Source organism: Natator depressus, chromosome 9, assembly GCF_965152275.1.
Source record: "Natator depressus isolate rNatDep1 chromosome 9, rNatDep2.hap1, whole genome shotgun sequence".
NCBI lineage: Eukaryota > Metazoa > Chordata > Testudines > Cheloniidae > Natator > Natator depressus.
The window spans coordinates 33,876,763-33,894,615 of NC_134242.1; the positions used below are offsets into that span (position 1 = coordinate 33,876,763).

General features: G+C 41.5%; 1 protein-coding gene across 4 annotated transcripts in view; it reads left to right on the forward strand.

The window, feature by feature from the left end:
- SPHKAP (SPHK1 interactor, AKAP domain containing) overlaps positions 1-17,853 on the forward strand; it is a 90,924-nt gene that overhangs the window by 9,273 nt on the left and 63,798 nt on the right. The gene's annotated exons all lie outside the window — the stretch shown is intronic.

Here is a 17,853-nt window from a genome sequence, read left to right on the forward strand (position 1 = left end):
TTTAAAATTTGAAAGCTAGTAAAATTGTGTGTTAAAACCATAGTCAATTCAGGCACTATTTCTGATAACTTAAGAGTCAAAAACATATTTTCTGTCTTTTAATAAAGGGACCAAGATCCAGAACTGGATGGAACAAAGAATAAATTTAGCAGATAACATTTTCTAGAAGAGTGGTTTTCAAACTGCGGGTCACATTGAATGTAAGGCACTGGGTCACGGCGGCTCTGGTCAGCACCACTAACCAGGTTGTAAAAAATCCCGGCAGTGGTGCTGCGTGGCTAAGGCAGACTAGTCCCTACCTGTTCTGACACTGTGCTGCATCCCAGAAGCAGCCAACAGCAGGTCTGGCTCCTAGGCACGGGGGGCTCTGCATGCTGCCCCCGCCCCAAGCACTAGCTTGAGCTGGGGGGTGGGGCAGTGCCTGCAGGCGAGAGACACATGGAGCTGCTTGTGTGCCTCCACCTAGGAGCCAGACCTGCTGCTGGCCACTTCCGCGGAGGACACAGCTTGGTCTGCGCTGCCAGGACAGGAAAAAAGCCTGCTTTAGCACCCCCGCTGCGCTGCAGCCTGGGAGCCGCCTGAGGTAAGCCCGTGCCCCAATCCCCTGCCCCAGACCCCCCACCAAACCTGGAGCCCCTTCCTGCACCCCAAACCCCTCAACAATTTTCTTCAACTGGGTTGCCAGAAAAGAAGTTTGAAAACCACTGGTCTAGAACAGCCTTCTGTCCCACTGATAAATCACATTGATGCTCTGAGTGTAGCAAATTGCATTACATTATACAGAGAATTTATCAAAACAGGAACTGTGTCAACTTCCATTTTTAATATCAATCGAGTAGATTTGCTATGCAGGAGATCAGCATTAGGTCTTGTAATTAGATAGGAAGTTCAACCAATTGTTTTGTGAAGATTTAAGTGAATTGCCAAAACCAACCGACATAGTGACCTGTGATATAGAGAACTGAATGCTACCGAAGGTTATGAATGAAGTCTCAATAAGCTTGTGAGAGATGTTTTCACACTTAATTTTGCATTGGATAGTACTTATTTCTGGAAAGGAGGGGAAAAAAAGCTTGCTTAAAATCCAGCAGAATTAAAGCCTGATAGAATTCTAAACAACTGGTCATCCGAATTTGTTTTAGTAGCGTGCACCAATCTATGTCAGGAGAAGCCTGCTGATAGAGATCTTGGCACCCCAAGTATAAATTGTTGTAGGGATATAAGCCTAGACTGTACATTGCAGGGAGATTGGGGTGGGGGAGGGGGAAGAGAGAAGACATGGTTGGGCCAGATCCTGAAGTCCTTATGCATCCATAATACAATAGGAATCTTGCTGACTCCAGATTCATTGAAGTCAAGCCGGGAGGGATTTTGGATGTTCAGCAACTCCAGGAGCAGGCCCAGACGTGTCAGCTACTATTAGCAGTCTAACTGAGGTCAGTGACAGATTGTTCCAGGCACTGTGCAAAGAAGGAAGCACTCTGAAGAGCCTAAAGTCTGCAAAGGCAAGAGAACGGGGAATTAGCTAGATGCATTATGGTTTTAAGTTGCCCCTCAGAATAGACCACTTCAAACGTGTTAACAAAAAAGGGTTTATAATATGTGCCATTTACCATACGCTATGCCATGCCAGCCAGACACATTCAGGGGCATAAGATTTGATCAGTATTTAAGATGTCTGGGATAATGGGGAGGGACAGGTCAACAAATTATTACCAGGCATTGCTGTTTCATCTGCCTTTTTGTAGCTCTAGTAGCAATATTAATAGAGTTTCATTTAGGATTTCTGTAAGCAACCTTTGCTCATCATTACATGATTATTTTCACTTCTACATTTTCCATATTTGCTTTTCTATGGTTATTTTATTTAATATTGAGCACAGATCTGCATTTTATATCAATTCCATGCTGTGTGTGAGGTTTTACTATATGAAGGGGGATTTAGGCCCCGATCCTGCAAACATTTATGCATGTGCTTAACTTTAAGTGTGTGGGTAACCTCACTGATTTCAATTAAACTACTCATGTGAGTACAGTTAAACATGTAACTAAGTGTTTGCAGGATCAGGTCTTACATTTATAATAGAAGTCTGCATATTTCATCCCTGGCACCATGCCCCCCCATTTTTAACTCTTCCCATCTCTCAGCGACAGCACTGGTGTTTTGTGAAGCCCACGGTTAGACAGGAAAGCTTAAAACAAAGTCACTTCCTGGTAGTGATTGCTCAAGCACTTATTGAATCTGGTCTCCCTTCAACCAGTTTTACACTGGTATAACCCCATTAGGCCCTTGACAGCTGCTTCTGATTTATATCAGAATCAGGCCCTATGTATGTAAACATGGTTATCCTTATTTTAGGAATCATCACCAAATAAAAGATATGAGATTTCCAAGGATACAGCATGTTTTTCAGTGTAACGTGCAGTTAAGTGGGGGTGTTCTCCAGTAATTTTTTTTTAAAATCCTGTTTACAAATAAGGTTGAACATCATTAATGCCCACAATAAAGGCTTCCTGATTTTGAATAGAAGTGATGGCATGTGAGATCTGAAAATAAAGCAGGTGCTTAGTGAACTTTGCTTTTTTTTTTAAGTGCATAAAACTAGCACTATATCTTTTACTCATTTACTTTATAGATCATATCAGCCTCCAGACCAGATTGAGGGGAGGTGGTCAGCACCCTCAATTCCCAGTGAAATCAACAGAAGTGGAGGGAGCTGCATAGCTTTTGAAGGCCCTTAGCACTGTACAGGTTCAGACCTAGATATTGTCCCATTACATTATGCATGGGTCCCACTTCCATAACCAAAAACCCACACATTTGTTCAAGGTATTTATAGATTATCTGTTTGACTAGCCATCTGTGCTCTGATTGAAGTACACACGTCAAGACTGATCAAAACGAGTTGTGCTAGAATAGTAATTTCAACAGCATCTAATCTAAAGCTGTCACTGTACAGTGACTATATTGACCCTTTTACATGCAAAGTTAAATTTTTTAAAACAGGGTACAAAATTCAGCAGATACCAGCAGCATTGGAAGGACAGCAGGAATAGTCTGTTTGTTAGGTTCTGGTTCAGAAAAGATTGATTAAGTGAGGTAGGGCCTTACTTCCTTGGATGGTTGAACAGCAGCTGTGACTATCCACCCCTAAACTATGTTCCCGCCATTGAACAGACAGCTACAGGAACTTGAAAATTCCATGTAACTGTTTTTAACTATCCCAGGGATGTTAAAAGCTTTTTACAACTGACAAGTGATTCTTAAATACTGTTTATTGGGATTTTTTGCAAAGCTTAAAGTCTTTAAAAAGGCATGTATTTAATTACTCCTCTTTGTATACTTCGATACTTACATGTTTTAGATAATTTTGATAGTTCGCAACCTTTTGTCAGAGAGGTAAAGCTTAAATGAAGCTCTGAGCACAAGATACCATAGTGTTTGGGTTCATTTAAAAAAAAACAAAACACACAGATGGGGCCATTATGCATATTGAATGTAGTAGTAGCAGCAATGGGATAGTAAAGGGTGAATGATTGCTCTTGATGATACATTTTGGCTGACTGATGGCAACAGCTCATTTATTCCTCTCTTGGTAGCCCCCATGGGGTACTATTCTCTTCTTGTACATTGCACTTTCATAATGAAACCCAGTAATTTAAGTATGAATATTCTAAAGTTGCAAATAAGCCACTGGCACAAAGCCAGTGGTCTCTGTTGCGATGTTACATTGTGGAGCTGCACCCTCCCACTGGAGGCAACAGGAAATATTGCATCTCAGAGCTCCTAGGCATACCATGGGAATGCACCCACTGATGCATCTCTTCAGGTGTGTAGCATACACTCATTTGCATGTCCATCCGACTCCTTTGGAGTGTCTGCAAAGTGTCTGCAAAAACACTAGCACGCAGTCTCTGTCCTTAGGAGGATAAAAGAACAAAGACTATGGTCAGCCCCTGCTCTAGGGGTATAAAGTGGCTTAAATCCTTCTCTTGGGTACCTGTGCAGGGTCTAGTCACAGTCTGACCCAAAGAAAATAAAATTAGAATTACTACTAAAAGATGCTGAAAAACTAAGAAGTGATGTATTATCACAGGAGGCCAAAGGAACTCGGGTCTCTCTGGGTATGTCTACACTGCAATTAAAAGCCCATGGCTGGCCCATGTCAGGTGATTTGGGCTAACGGGCTGTTTAATTGTGGCGTAGATGTTCAGGTGTGGCTAGTGCCCAGCTCTAGGACCCTGCGAGGTAGTTTCCTTTATTCCCAAAATTTCCTATATTTATTAATGCAATAACTAATTTTTGGGAGGGGCTAAAACCCTCAGTTGTCTACACCCAGGAACATGAGATCTCTGAGAAACACTTAGATGCTGCAAAGGCAGGTTGGCAGTTTAGTAGCTGGCAGCCTTCCCTCTGAATCACTGCTGGCAAATAAATAAGTAAATAAATAAAAACAGTTCTGGGTTAGGGAGGATTGTGCTACTGTAAATGCCATCTTTTACCTGAGACGGGAAACTGAGGTGATAGAATCATAGAAATGATGACTTCTAGAGGTCCCTTCCAGTCCTATAAGTCTAGCCCCTTACGCTGTGGCAGGATCAAGTAAACTTGGACCATCCCTGACAGGTGTTTCTCCAACCTGTTTTTTAAAAACCTCTAGTGATGCAAATGCCACAGCCTCCCTTAGAAGCCTATTAATAAGGCTAACAACCCTTATCATTAGAAGGTTCTTCCTAAAATCTAGGCCATTACTTCTTATCCTATCTTCAGTGGACATGGAAGACAACTGTCCTCTTTATAACAGCACTTAACATATTTGAAGACTGTTATCAGGTCCACCCATCAGTCTTCTTTCCTCAAGACGAAACATACCCAGTTTTTTTTTTTAAAATGTTTTCTCCTAGGTCAAGGTAGTGGAGTTCTCTGCTCACCCCTGGAGCATCTCCTTGTGGCTGCATCTGGGAAGTAGTTCCACCCTGTCTGACACCCCCTTCTGTTGCCCATTCATTCTGTAGCCCCCTTCTTATGCTCCTGGAGTTGTAGTTCTTCCTCTTAGTTAGTTAGGATGCTCCTTCTTTGTACTTAGCCCTCTAGCCAGGTTACTATAGTTTTCCCCTTCCGGGGTATAAATCACATCACTGGACTAGTTTACCAGATATTCTGGTAGTCCCCCAGTTTAAAGCTATGTTCCTCTACTATGCCAGTGGCTAGTAGAGGAACCATTCCTTCTGAGCCAGGATCCCAGGTCTTCTACTCATCCTCTGGATCTTCCCTATGGTTTCTCTAAGCCTAGAGAGTAACTACAGGTTTTTATGCTACAAGCCCCTTCTTCTCTCGCTTCCTGGCTTTATACAAGCCCCCACCTATTCCAGCCCAGATGAGCTCCATCTTCAATTAGGGCTTGACAGTGAAGCCTAAATCTACCTCCATGTGCACTCTATCAGGTTAATTATCCCCTTCTGAGCCACTTTAACCCTTTCAGGGGTGATGTGGGGTGAACACCCCATTACAGTCAGGTTTTCTAAATGTTTTGTTATTTTCGTTGCTCTCCTCTGGACTCCAGTTTGTCAACATCTTTCCTAAAGTGTTGGACAGAACTGGACACTGTACTCCAGCTGAAGCCTTACCATTGCCAAGTAAAGCAGGACAATTACCTCACATGTATTACTTATGACAGACCTGTTAATACACCTGAGAATGATATTAGTCTTTTTCACAGCTGCATCACATCGTTGAGTCATTCAGTTTACGATCCACTATAACCTCCAGATCATTTTCAGCAGTACTAGCCCCTATCCAGTTACTCCCTATTTTGTGGTTGTGCATTTGTTTTTCCCCTTCCTTAGTGAAGTACTTCTTTGCACTTGTCTTTATTGAATTCATCTTGTTGAATTCAGACCAATTCTCCAATTGGTCAAGATCATTTTGAAGTCCAAGACTGTCCGTCAAAGCACTTACAACCCCTCTCAGTTTGTATCATATGCAAATTTTGTAAGCAAACTGTTTACTCCATATTGACTAGTACTTGACCTGGGATTGACCCATATGGAACCCCACTAGATACACCCTCCCAGTTTGATAGCAAGCCACTGATGACTCTGAGTACAGTCTTTCAACCACTTGTTCACCCACTTTATAGTTATTTTATCTACATCACATTTCCCTAGCTTGCTTATGAGACTATATCAAAAGCCTTACTAAAATCAAGATATATTACGTCTACTCCTCCCCTCCCCCACTCCAGTTCCCAATCTACTAGGCCAGTAACCCTGTCAAAAAGGAAAGTAGGTTGGTTTGGCATGATTTGTTCTTGACAAATCCATGGGGGCTATTGCTTATAATTCTATTATCTTCTAGGTGCGTACACCTATATTGTTTAAGAATTTGTTCAGTATCTTTTGAGGTATCAAAGTTAGACTTGTTGGTCTAGAATGCCGTAGGACCTTTTCGTTCCTCTTTTTAAAGGCAATTACTATGTTTGCCCTTCTCCATTCCTCTGAAATCTCACTTGTCCTCCATGAGGTTCTCAAAGATAATTGCTAATGGTTCTTAGATTGCTTCAGATAGTTCCTTAAGTAGCATAGGGTGAATTTCATTAGGCCCTACTGACTTGCATATATCTAACTTATCTAAATATTCTTTAACCAGTTTTTTCCCTATTTTGGCTTGTTGCTTCCCCCTTGTTGTTCATGTTTATTGTGTTGAGTATTTGGTCACCCTTAACCCTTTTAGTGAAAACTGAAGCAAAATATGCCTTAAACTCCTCAGCTTTCAGTCATCAGTTCTTTGATTTTTTTTTTTTTTTAGACCTACACGGGCCTTCTTTCTCTCAGTCCTTATATGTTTAAAGAACCTCTTCTTATTGCCTTTTATAGCCCTTCCTCAATGTAACTCATTTTGTGTCTTAGCCTTTCTGAGTTGATTCCTACACGCTTAGGCTAATTTTTCGTACTCCTCCCTAGCAATTTGTCCATGCTTCCACTTTTTGTAGGATTCAGGTCATTGAAGAGCTCCGTATGGAGCCATATTGGCCTCTTACTAGTCTCTCAAGCTTTCCGGAATAGTTTGCAGTTGTGCCTTTAGTGTAGTCTTCTTGAGAAACTGTCGGCTCTCCATTTTCTCTTAGATTTGCTTCCCGTGGGACCTTAAACTCAGAGAGCTAGTAGGTAAAGTCTGCATATCTGAAGCCCCTGGTCTTTATTCTGCTGCTCTCACTCTCTTTCTCTTAGAATCTTAAAATCTATCATGTCATGATCACTTTCACCCAAACTGCCGTCCACCTTCAGATTCACTACCCATTACTCCCTGTTAGCCAGACTCAAGTCTAAAATGGCTGTCCCCCCCATTACTTCCTCCACTGTCTGGTACAAAAAGTTGACCCAATAAATTCCAAGAACGTAATGGCAGTTTTGTGTTTTGCTGTATTACTTTTCCAACAGACATCTGGTAGTTAAAAAGTCCCCTATTAGTACAAGCTCTTGTGTGTTGGATATTTGTTATTTCTTCTGGAACTGCCTCATCTACCTCCTCTTCCTGATTTTGGTGGTCTATAATAGATCACCTTCATGACATCAACCCTTTTTATCTTTACCCAGAGACTCACAACAGGTCTGCCGCTCACCTTCTACTGGAGCTCAGAACAAGTGTATATATTGTGGATGCATAATGCAACACCTCATCCCTTTTTACCCTGTCTGTCCTTCCTGAACAAGCCATACTCCTTTATACCAATATTCCAGTCATGAGACTTAGCTCACCACATCTCTATGGCAATTGTCATAATTTAGCTTAGTATGAATACTTCCAGCTCTTCCTGTTTTATCACCCCATACTCTCTTTGGTTTATAGATATTGAAAATGGTTATCAGATTACCCCACTGATTTCCCTCTTGTTGTTGTGATCCTATTGTGATCCCTGATCTCAATATCTAACCCTCTGTTGAGGTCACCTTTTGTATACCTATCTGTGTGCTTTTGGTATCTGCCCCCTTTGAACCTAGTTTAAGCCCTCCTCACTAGGTTGGATGTTGGTGTGCATAGATGTTCTTTCCTTTCTTGGTCAGATGGTCCCATCTCGTCCCAGCATCCCTTCTTCTCAGAACAGCCCCTGGGCAAGGAAGTCAAAACCCTCCTGCCCACCTCATTTGAGCAGGCAAGTATTCATCTCCATGATGTGTCTCCTTGCCTGGGTTCTTATGGCTACTTATGTTCATTATAGTTTCTATGGTATTCTCCATAAGTGTAGGTATATTATATAACATGGGTGTCATCGCTAAAGTCCAAGTTGTATTGTATTATGCTTCTCTAAGATCTCCCTGAAGTTTTGATAAGAAGAGATATCTTTCACTTCCTGTGCAAAACTGTTGGCTAGAGTTGCTATATACTACTGAACAGCTACTATATTGCACCCTCAAAGATGGTGGATGAAGTGATCCCTGTTTGTAAAGTGCTTCTGGGTGCAAAGTGAAAGTAAGATCATGATCCTTTGACATCTGGAGCCCCAGAATGAAGTCAGAGGGACAAATTGAGCCTGGGCTTATGTTAACACTAACAGATTTAGTAATGGATTTAAGTTAAATAAACTTGAATCTGTTTGTATTGGGATATTTGAAGTTTTAAATTACTTTCAAAGTGACAAAGTTCCAGGTAGCAATAGGCACACATTGATTAGGGGCATGGGGCGGGGGGTGGGGACAACTAGGTCAAACACTAAATTATGCTCAACTGTTGCCTGGATTTAGGGAAATACCACTCTGACTTCTAATAATGCCTCTCTCTCTGACTACTCTGCCAAATTCAAGAAAGGGTTTAATCAGGTCTGGAAGTCTCTTCTCTCAGTTGCTGGTGGTCTCCATCTCTACCCTAGACTCAGAGGAAGACCATACAAGCTGAGGTTCCTCCTGCCTTGCGAAGGAAGAGCAGTGAGATTTTGAAGACTTACCCAACGTGGACTAGAAAAAAAAGTTGAAACCACAGAACATATGCAGCAAATGTTGGCATCAGGAAGGAAAGAGACAGGCATAAGGAAGCATAAAAGGGTAATGGGAGTCATTGGGGTTGAGGGCAGGGGATTGTGCGTGGTTGGTTGGTGCGTGTCCGAGCATGAGAGTGAGAAATGAAGTCAGCCAGAGAGCTGATCAGGAGGCAAGGTTCAGGGGAAGTTTGGGTTAGGAGGAGAGGTGGGATAATGAGTAAAACAGTGGACAAAAAGCTTCCAATGTTTTGATCAATTTTGGATTAAGTGTAGAAATCAGAAATATATGATTGGGAGGGACCTCGATACATCATCTAGTCCAGTCCCCTGCACTAAGGCAGAGCTAAATATTATCTTGACCACATCAGACAGGTGTTTGTCTAACCTATTCTTCAAACCCCCAATGACAGATTCCACAGCCTCCCTAAGTAATTTGTTCCAGTACTTAACTATCCTTACAATTAGAAAGTTTTTCCTAATATCCAACTTAAATCTCCCTTGCTGCAATTTGAACCAATTACTACTTCCCCTTAGCCACTGAGGACAGGAGAACAGTTATCACCCTCCTCTTTATAACAATCTTTTATGGTCTTCAAGTCTTCTCCAGACTAAACAAACCCAATTTAAAAAAAAAAATTCCTTGTAGGTCATGTTTCCTAGACCTTTCATCATTTTTGTTGCGCTCCTCTTGACTTTCTCCAATTTGTCCATGTTTTTTTCCATGAAGTGTGGTGCCCAGAAGTGAACACAATACTCTACATGAGGTCTTATCAGTACTTAGTAGAGTGGAAGAATTACTACTTGTGTCTTGCTTGCAACACTCCTGCTAATACATCCCTGGATGATGTTCACTTCTTTTGCAACAGTATTACATTGTTGACTCATCTAGTTTCTGATCCACTATAACCCCCAGATCCTTTTCTACAGTACTCCTTCCTATGCAGTTATTTCCTACTTTGTATTTGTGAAATTGATTATTCCTTCCTAAGTATAGTACTTTGCATCTGTCCATATTGAATTTCATCCTATTTCAGACCATTTCTCCAGTTTGTCAAGATCATTTTGAATTCTAATCCTGACCTCCAAAGCACTTGCAAAACACTATCTAAACTTTGATAGGCGTTTCTCAGAACTTTGAGGCTGCTGGCCCTCCAGTGAGGTGAATCTTGAATTAGAATTCCAAGCTGTTTTTACTATCCATTTTTGCTAGTTTTCAGTTGCATCATCAACAGAACATTAGGAACATTGTATGCCATAGCTGGAATTTAATTGCACTAAAAAACTTCACTGCATTTATTCAATTCACTTACTTTAACAAAGATTATCTTCTTTCATGGATCAGCATTCTGTATGTTCAAAGTGTTGAGATTAAGGATCATAATGAAAAGATGAAAAGCAGTAGGCTTTTATTGAACTAATCCTATTAAGAACTGTAATGGGCACTTAGTATTTATTGAACATGTTCCTTAAATAGGAACAATTACTGATCAGTGAGTTTTTGGAAGCTCAAGATGGTAGAAAATTGAAGTTTGTTGATACTGTTTCACAAGATTAATTTTCTTTAGCGATAACCTGGGGAATTCTTTAAATTACCTCTACTTGTGTGATGTGTAGCACCATCTGCCAGATCTGCAAGGAAGACAATTATTTTTAGGAGCAGATGTGTTTTTTGATTAAGCCTTGAGTCATCAAGGTCACTATTTTTGACATATTCAGTACAGCAAAATAGAAGCAATCATTTCACATTTTGGCCCATTATTTAAAAAAGAATGTGTTTTATTACTGCTAGCACTTTGATTCCTTGCAATTGCTTCCTGTACTCTCATGGAGGTAGCTATAATTTCTGAGTAGTTGACTTGCCTTCTCAGTGGAAGCATTATGGGATTTAGAACAGTCTTATTCATAGTCAATAGGGCAAGGTTTTGTGGCAGACAAGCGGCCCCTGACAGACTCCTTGTGTCTTCCAGAGAGAGAAGTAGCATATGACTTGCCTCTTATCTCTAGTGTCTTCCGGTTAATTCCCTAGCTTTATTTTTAAAGGTAGCTTGCAGGAAGGCAGTTTCACGATCCTCAAAATCAAAGGAAGGTTCTTTCAGTGGGAAAGTGGTTGACACATCCTTCTCCTCCCCCATATTCTTCTACAACAGGACCCAAGATACCTGTTAGATTTTATGGTTGCACTGCAGCTTCAGTTCAGTAAGCAGTGAACATACTTCAATGCCAGCAGAATTCCTGGAAGAGGAATTCTAACGCTGCACAGTCTGGGGTGTGTCATGGTAGACCAAAAGGGCTCTAAATCCAAACGTGTAGCAGCAGCTTACTCCAAGAGGCATTAAGATACAGGTGCTGCCTCAGTTTTGCCAAGGCTGTTTAGCAGACTTGCAGTTTGCTGGTAACATGGTCACCCAGTCAAAGCAAGAGTTTCCTATTGAAAGGAGGAGACAAGACACTGATGCCAACTTGTGATTTTAATCACAAAATTTCATGATAATTGGCATTTTCCCCTCAAACTCCAGTTTCTGGATTCTTGTAGTACCATGAGAATCTCAGCTTTCATTAAAAAAAATTCTAGCTCATGCTTGCAGAGAAAAAAAGCTTGGAAAATGTGACAAGTGTACCCTACTGTGTCAAAGCGGAAGGCAAATAAAATGAATCCCAAAATTGTTTTTAGAATCTCATGACTTAAGCCAAACCTGTGATTTTTTGAATGCTTGGGGATTGACAATATTGCAAGTGTCCAAACAAACCCAACCTTTTAGCCCTTTCGTGGGCTCAGAATTCTTTCTTCAGCCCTCCTGCACCACCTCTCTAGATGGCTCCATAGGATGGCCCATGCCCCCTTTCTGTGTAAAATCCCAGGATTGAAACCTTAAATTGTGGGCAACTATCTGCACTAAACCCACAACATTCTGCTTTATAGCCTACAATGCTTGCTACTCTTACTCCTTTCCTGGCTTCTTCTTCACACAGACCTTCCTAGGTTCCTTCTCCAGCTCCCTCTTAACAGGGAACCACTTTTGATATTTCCACTGATCCCAGAAAGCTTCCCAGGACAGTACTGCTCCTACCAGCTAATCCCTTATGCTGAGACATGGTTGCCTCATTTCCCAGCAGGCTTGCTCTCAGGTACCTCCTCTTGGGTATATGAGTCCAGTGCAGGAGAGAAACCACGCACAATTCAGAGCTAGGACTTGAACCTCTTAAAAACCCAGCTCATCCTGTGACCGAGTGCAAAAGGCCCTGGTTTAAATCCTGCACAGGATGTCATTGAGGCCTTGAAAATTATGGCACCTTTAAATTAAACTCTCAAGTGAATCATAGAATATCAGGGTTGGAAGGGACCTCAGGAGGTCATCTAGTCCAACCCCCTGCTCAAAGCAGGACCAATCCCCAACTAAATCATCCCAGCCAGGGCTTTGTCAAGCCTGACCTTAAAAACTTCTAAGGAAGGAGATTCCACCACCTCCCTAGGTAATGCATTCCAGTGCTTCACCACCCTCCTAGTGAAAAAGTTTTTCCTAATATATTGATAAGCACAGTATGAGCATGGGAATGGAACAGAAAGGCCAACTGGGGTAATGCGACTGTGCTGCTGCAGGAGAACCCTTTTGGATCTCGCTGCTGAAGAGCTGAGAAGGGCAGACAAGCTACGCACGCCCCAGAAGATTTTTCCTGGAAAGACTGTCCAGCTGGCTTTGCCACAGAATGAAGGTGGGAGAGCTGAAGAACCTGAGGAGGGTGTCAGCCATTTGCTTCCTGTGTTGGGATGTAAAGCTCAGAAGGGAGCCCATAAGATTAAAAGGAGGACCAAAAAAAAAAAAAGCAGCTCAGAATTTTGAGGGATGAGGAGATCTTACAGAGGAGGTGAGCTAGCCTCAATCTGTCCCCATATTGAAAGAAAGATTCGTGAACCTCAGGAAACAGAGGCTGAGTTTTAGCAAAATCTGACCACCTGGGAATTTTACTTTGATTTCGTTACTCTTTTAGGCTCTAGATCTTCTTTGACATGGGATGACCTACTTGAAGCAGCTTACTGGAAATGAGCCCGCGCATGTGCATGTGCTAATGTGTACCTGCTTCACGTGCAGACTGCACTGAAGGTGTACACAATGGCTAAATGGGGACCCACATACTATAGCCAATATGGGGATGTGCACTGTGTATCCAGTAGTGCATGGACAAAGTTAGTCATTGTCTTCCTTATACAAAAGGCACATCCACAAGCTTACTGAAAACTAGGCATTAGAATCCTGAAGTTTTTGCCAAACCTTTGTCGTAGCTGCCATGTTTGATCACCCTTTAAATAAGTCAACCAATCTGACCAATCCAGCAACTGACCAATCCAGATGAGTGATTCAGTACAGTTACTTATACCTAGGGCCCTACCAAATTCAGGACCATGAAAAATGCGTGATGAACTGTGAAATCTGGTCTTTTGTGTACTTTTACCCTGCACTATACAGATTTCACCAGCATTTTTCAAACTGGGAGTCCCGACACAAAAAATCACAGTGGGGAGGAGGGTAGCAAAGTTATTGTAAGGGGATCGTGGTATTGCCACCCTTACTTTTGTGCTGTCTTTAGACCTGGGCGGCCAGAGAGTGGCAGCTGCTGGGCCACAGAGGACCCAGCTCTGCAGTCAGCAGCGCAGAAGTAAGGGTGACAATACCATACCAGGCCATCCTTACTTTTGAGCTGCTGCTGGCAGTGGTTCTGCCTTCAAAGCTGGGTGCCTGGAGAGCCCAGCTCTGAAGGCAGAACCACTGCCAGCAGCAGTGCAAAAGGGTAGCAATACCAGGACCCCCACTACAATAGTCTTGCAACCCCTCCCCCCACAACTGCCTTTTGGGTCAGGACCCCTAGTTACATCATCATGAAATTTCATATTTAAATAGCTGAAATTATGAAATTTTCAGGGTCATAAGATTTTTTAAATTGTAATTGACCAAAATGGACTGTTAATTAGGTAGGGCCCTACTTACTTATGCCTAACACTTAGTCCTATGTTGGTATGGCATGCAGCTCGATTTTAAAGTGTTCTGCTCCAATACCTCTGGAGACCAAGAACATAGACACTTCAACACTTACAGCTTCATGTTCATTCTCAAATACTCCCAAGTACACTGTCAGATGTCTTCTAAAATCACTGCTATGCTGTCCCATGTGCACAAACTAGCCAGTCTTACAAGATTCACAGCTATAAACTTCTGAGTGTCTGACATTAGAATTTAGCTCTTATCAGTCTCCAGTGACCTCAGTGACAAGTGCTCCAAGTCATTGAACTTCAGTCTGTGGTGTAGCCTGTTCTGTCTGATATACTTCATAACACACAGTGGCATTCTATTTCACTCAACACATCTCCAGCAAGCCTTTCCATATTTGTACATGAAGATATTTTCCCTTTCACTTTAACCCTGTTTTCTTCTGGAAAATGTTGGAGAACTTTTGCCTTATGTGGTTGAAAAGACTGGTGTTGTGTACTATATCGGACTATGACCTGATCATATATTCAAAGGGAACAGATTTGTTAGTGTGACATAAATATAACTCCAGGACTAGTTTTCCACATATACATTTCACAAATGGAGAAGTAGAACATCAAGTCCAGTAAGTTCTTTGGTTTGTGGTCACGTTTATTGTTTGTTGATTTTTAGACTCCTCACGTGAACCCACCACAATGTCTCTGATTACATGTAGAACATACTATAACAGATGATGATATTATCAGTGCATCAGCTTCCTCTAGTGTTAAACTGTACATAAGCCCTACAGTTATCTCCTCAGTTAAAAAGGTGAGCCTATAGATGCTCTTGCACTCATACCTGAAATTCAGACTTTGACTTGAACCTTAGTTCTAAATTGTGAAAATGCACATAGCCTATAATAAGGGGCAATACAGCTGCAAACAGACTAGATAAATCCTGATCTTAATCCTCGGTTTAAGAGTAGAGACCAATTTAGATGCACAAATATGCCCATATATACATGCAGAGAAAACCTGGTTTAGTAAAGTCTTTCATCCAAACTTCACCCCAAAATTCTTTACAGAACTAAAGAAAAAGGTTACACAGTTAAAATTAAGACTAGAGAAATTAAAATGGCATAAAATGCACATTTTCTATCCATTTGAAGTGGTGAAAGTCATATCCACATGCATTAGGTTTGCCATCAATATGACATGAGATGTAAAATGGAAAGTCAAAATGAACGCTATAGCTGGTACAAGTGTGGCTTTAATTTTTATTTTGGGGTGGGGGAGGCTGAGATAGAGATCAGAATCTCACTGATTTAACTAACACTGAGAAACCAGAGAGACTCCAGACTTTCATGGGTATATTCCAGTTTTCCCACCAGTGGACGATCAGAATCCATCCCATACTTTGTCTTGAGTTACATAGACATCCCCTATAATAATGCAATTTTTCCTTGCTGAATTCCAAGGAAATTGACCACAGATGTTCAAGTGTTTAAGGCATAGATCCTTTGCATAGATTAGACAGGTGAAGAAAAGGCTGAAGATTGAGAACATTAAATGGTGGTGTCACGAGGGAAAGGGGCATTCTAGCACACCCCAGCAGGAGCATTGTGCTCAGCACTTCCTCATGTTCTTCTCAATTTCCCAGACTACACTGGTTCAAAACATGCATCCACTTCATGAGGTCTCATTTATTAAGTCTTGCTACAAAGTGAAACTCGCTTCATTAGTCGCCCTAGTTCACATCCACTGTGTCCATATAAAAGAGTCCTGGTCAACCTCCTTGTCCCTGTTCAGGATGCCACTCAGCCCCCTCCCTGGAGCTGGGATTTACTTTAAACAGTCACTCTGTTCCCTCCACCAGCTGGGAGTCCCCAGCACTCCTCCTTGGAGCGAGGATTGTAACTTATGCCAGCTGTAAGGCCTCAGCCAGCTTCTCTTTCAGGTAGTCCCTTCTCCCCAGTTAGCCCTCAGCGGGTTCAGCAGACAACCTTCTCCTGCAGGTGGCTGCCCTTCTATGTGGGAGGAGGCAGCATACCCACTAGTTCCCTTCTCCCAGCTCATCCACGACTGCTCGGGTGAGAGGGGAAGTCTTGTCCTGTCTACTATGCAAGACTCCTGGTCCAGTCCCTTAAAGAAACAGTAACCGACTTTCTCCCGAACACTACTTGTTCCCAGGACCACTTCCTCTCCAGAAGTACCTCTTACGTGTTTGTGTATATCAAAGCCTCCCACAATCTTAAAGGATCATGCCATGTGATGCAGGGTGGGCATACCCCATACACCACTATGCTTAAGTAGTCAGTGTTCACATCACAGGTGTAGTGATCATGTATGTCAGGTGAACCCAACTATTTAAGGATATTTGTGTGTTTACTACATCTGTATTAATGCACTATACTTCTGTGCAATAAATACATTTAAAGTTACTTTAGCCTTAAATTTTCTTAATTAGCTATTTTAAATTCACTGTATTTAGACTTTTTTTTTTTTTACTAATTATGGATCAGCTTCTGATACACTGACTGAGTGGGTCCAGACCTCACTCAACAAATAGTCCTACTAACTGCAAGTCCCTGTTTGCAGAATAGGTTCCCTGTTCTTACTCTCACTGAATAGCAGCAGCATCTGGCCCTACACAATGTCAAGTAAAACATGTAAATATTCTGAGAAAACATGAACTCTTTAACCTATGAGATAGGGCAAATCCTATATTTGTGGCACACCATTTGACTGTACCTTGACTTAGTTCAGAGTTTTGGATGTGTAAGGAATGGAGGATCAAGTTCTCTATTTTGAAGATTTTCTATATTTTAATATGGGATACGCTTTCAGCTTGCCTGTCAGGAAATTGGACGCACAGCTCTGAAAGGGTACTGAGAACTGTGCTGAATTCACTAGGCAATAACCTGAAAACATATGACACTTATAAACTTCATCTAGTTAATACTGAAGTAATGATAATTTAGGGCCTAGTTCTGCAAACAAACACTTAAAACCAGGTGTAATGGGACACTTAATACATGGTGTAATGTTTACTATGGTGAGTAATGTTTGCAAGAATGGGCCTTTAGGGCTGTATGATCTTTAGGAACTCTGAAATCATGCATAAAGAGAGATGCAGACTTATTTAGCTGAATTTACCTTGCTATAATTTGATTATTAATTATTTAGTTAGCAGTCTCTCTTCTACGTAAGAAATAATTATGCTAATCCAAAGGCAATGCTTTAGGATCGGTATCAGCTGCGCATATAAATAGTGTGACTGGAAGTCTGATTTGCATGACTTCATGAGAGGAAGATGCAGATGTGAAGGATAAATACAATTCAGCAGCATGTACACAACATGCAATATAGGGTGTGTGCGCAATTCTCATTTCTTAGTCTGCAACTATAAAGCTACACTGCCTGGGCTTTTGAGTTCAGTCACTCCCACTGTTTTCTTTGTGCTTTAATGACGACTGTTCAACTCACTTCCCAGATCCCAGGCAGGCAATAGTGAGGATGAAGTACAGTATGAATTTTCTTTTATACTAGTGTCTACCAAGCTCAGTCAACGTAGTGAGGATGGCATTTACTGCTCAAGACTGCTTGCTTAAGAAAAGAAGCTAGCACCACATTTTAGTATATTATTAAAGACAGGCAGACATAACTAGGTCCAGCTAAGTGGTATATTCTAGTCTTTAAAAGGCAGCAGTCTGCTATTTTGTATTCATTATAGGATAGTCCTCCAAAAATGGGGAAATTGAGGTAGTCAACAGAATGGTAACATCAGCCAGGGAAAGTGGAGAGAGGCTGGTGCAATTTGAGTTAAGATGCATTTCTTTAAATTGAGCTGTATTTTTGGCATCATTTCATGTATTTATGTAGATGAGTCATTGGAAGGATTTTTGTTGTTCTCTT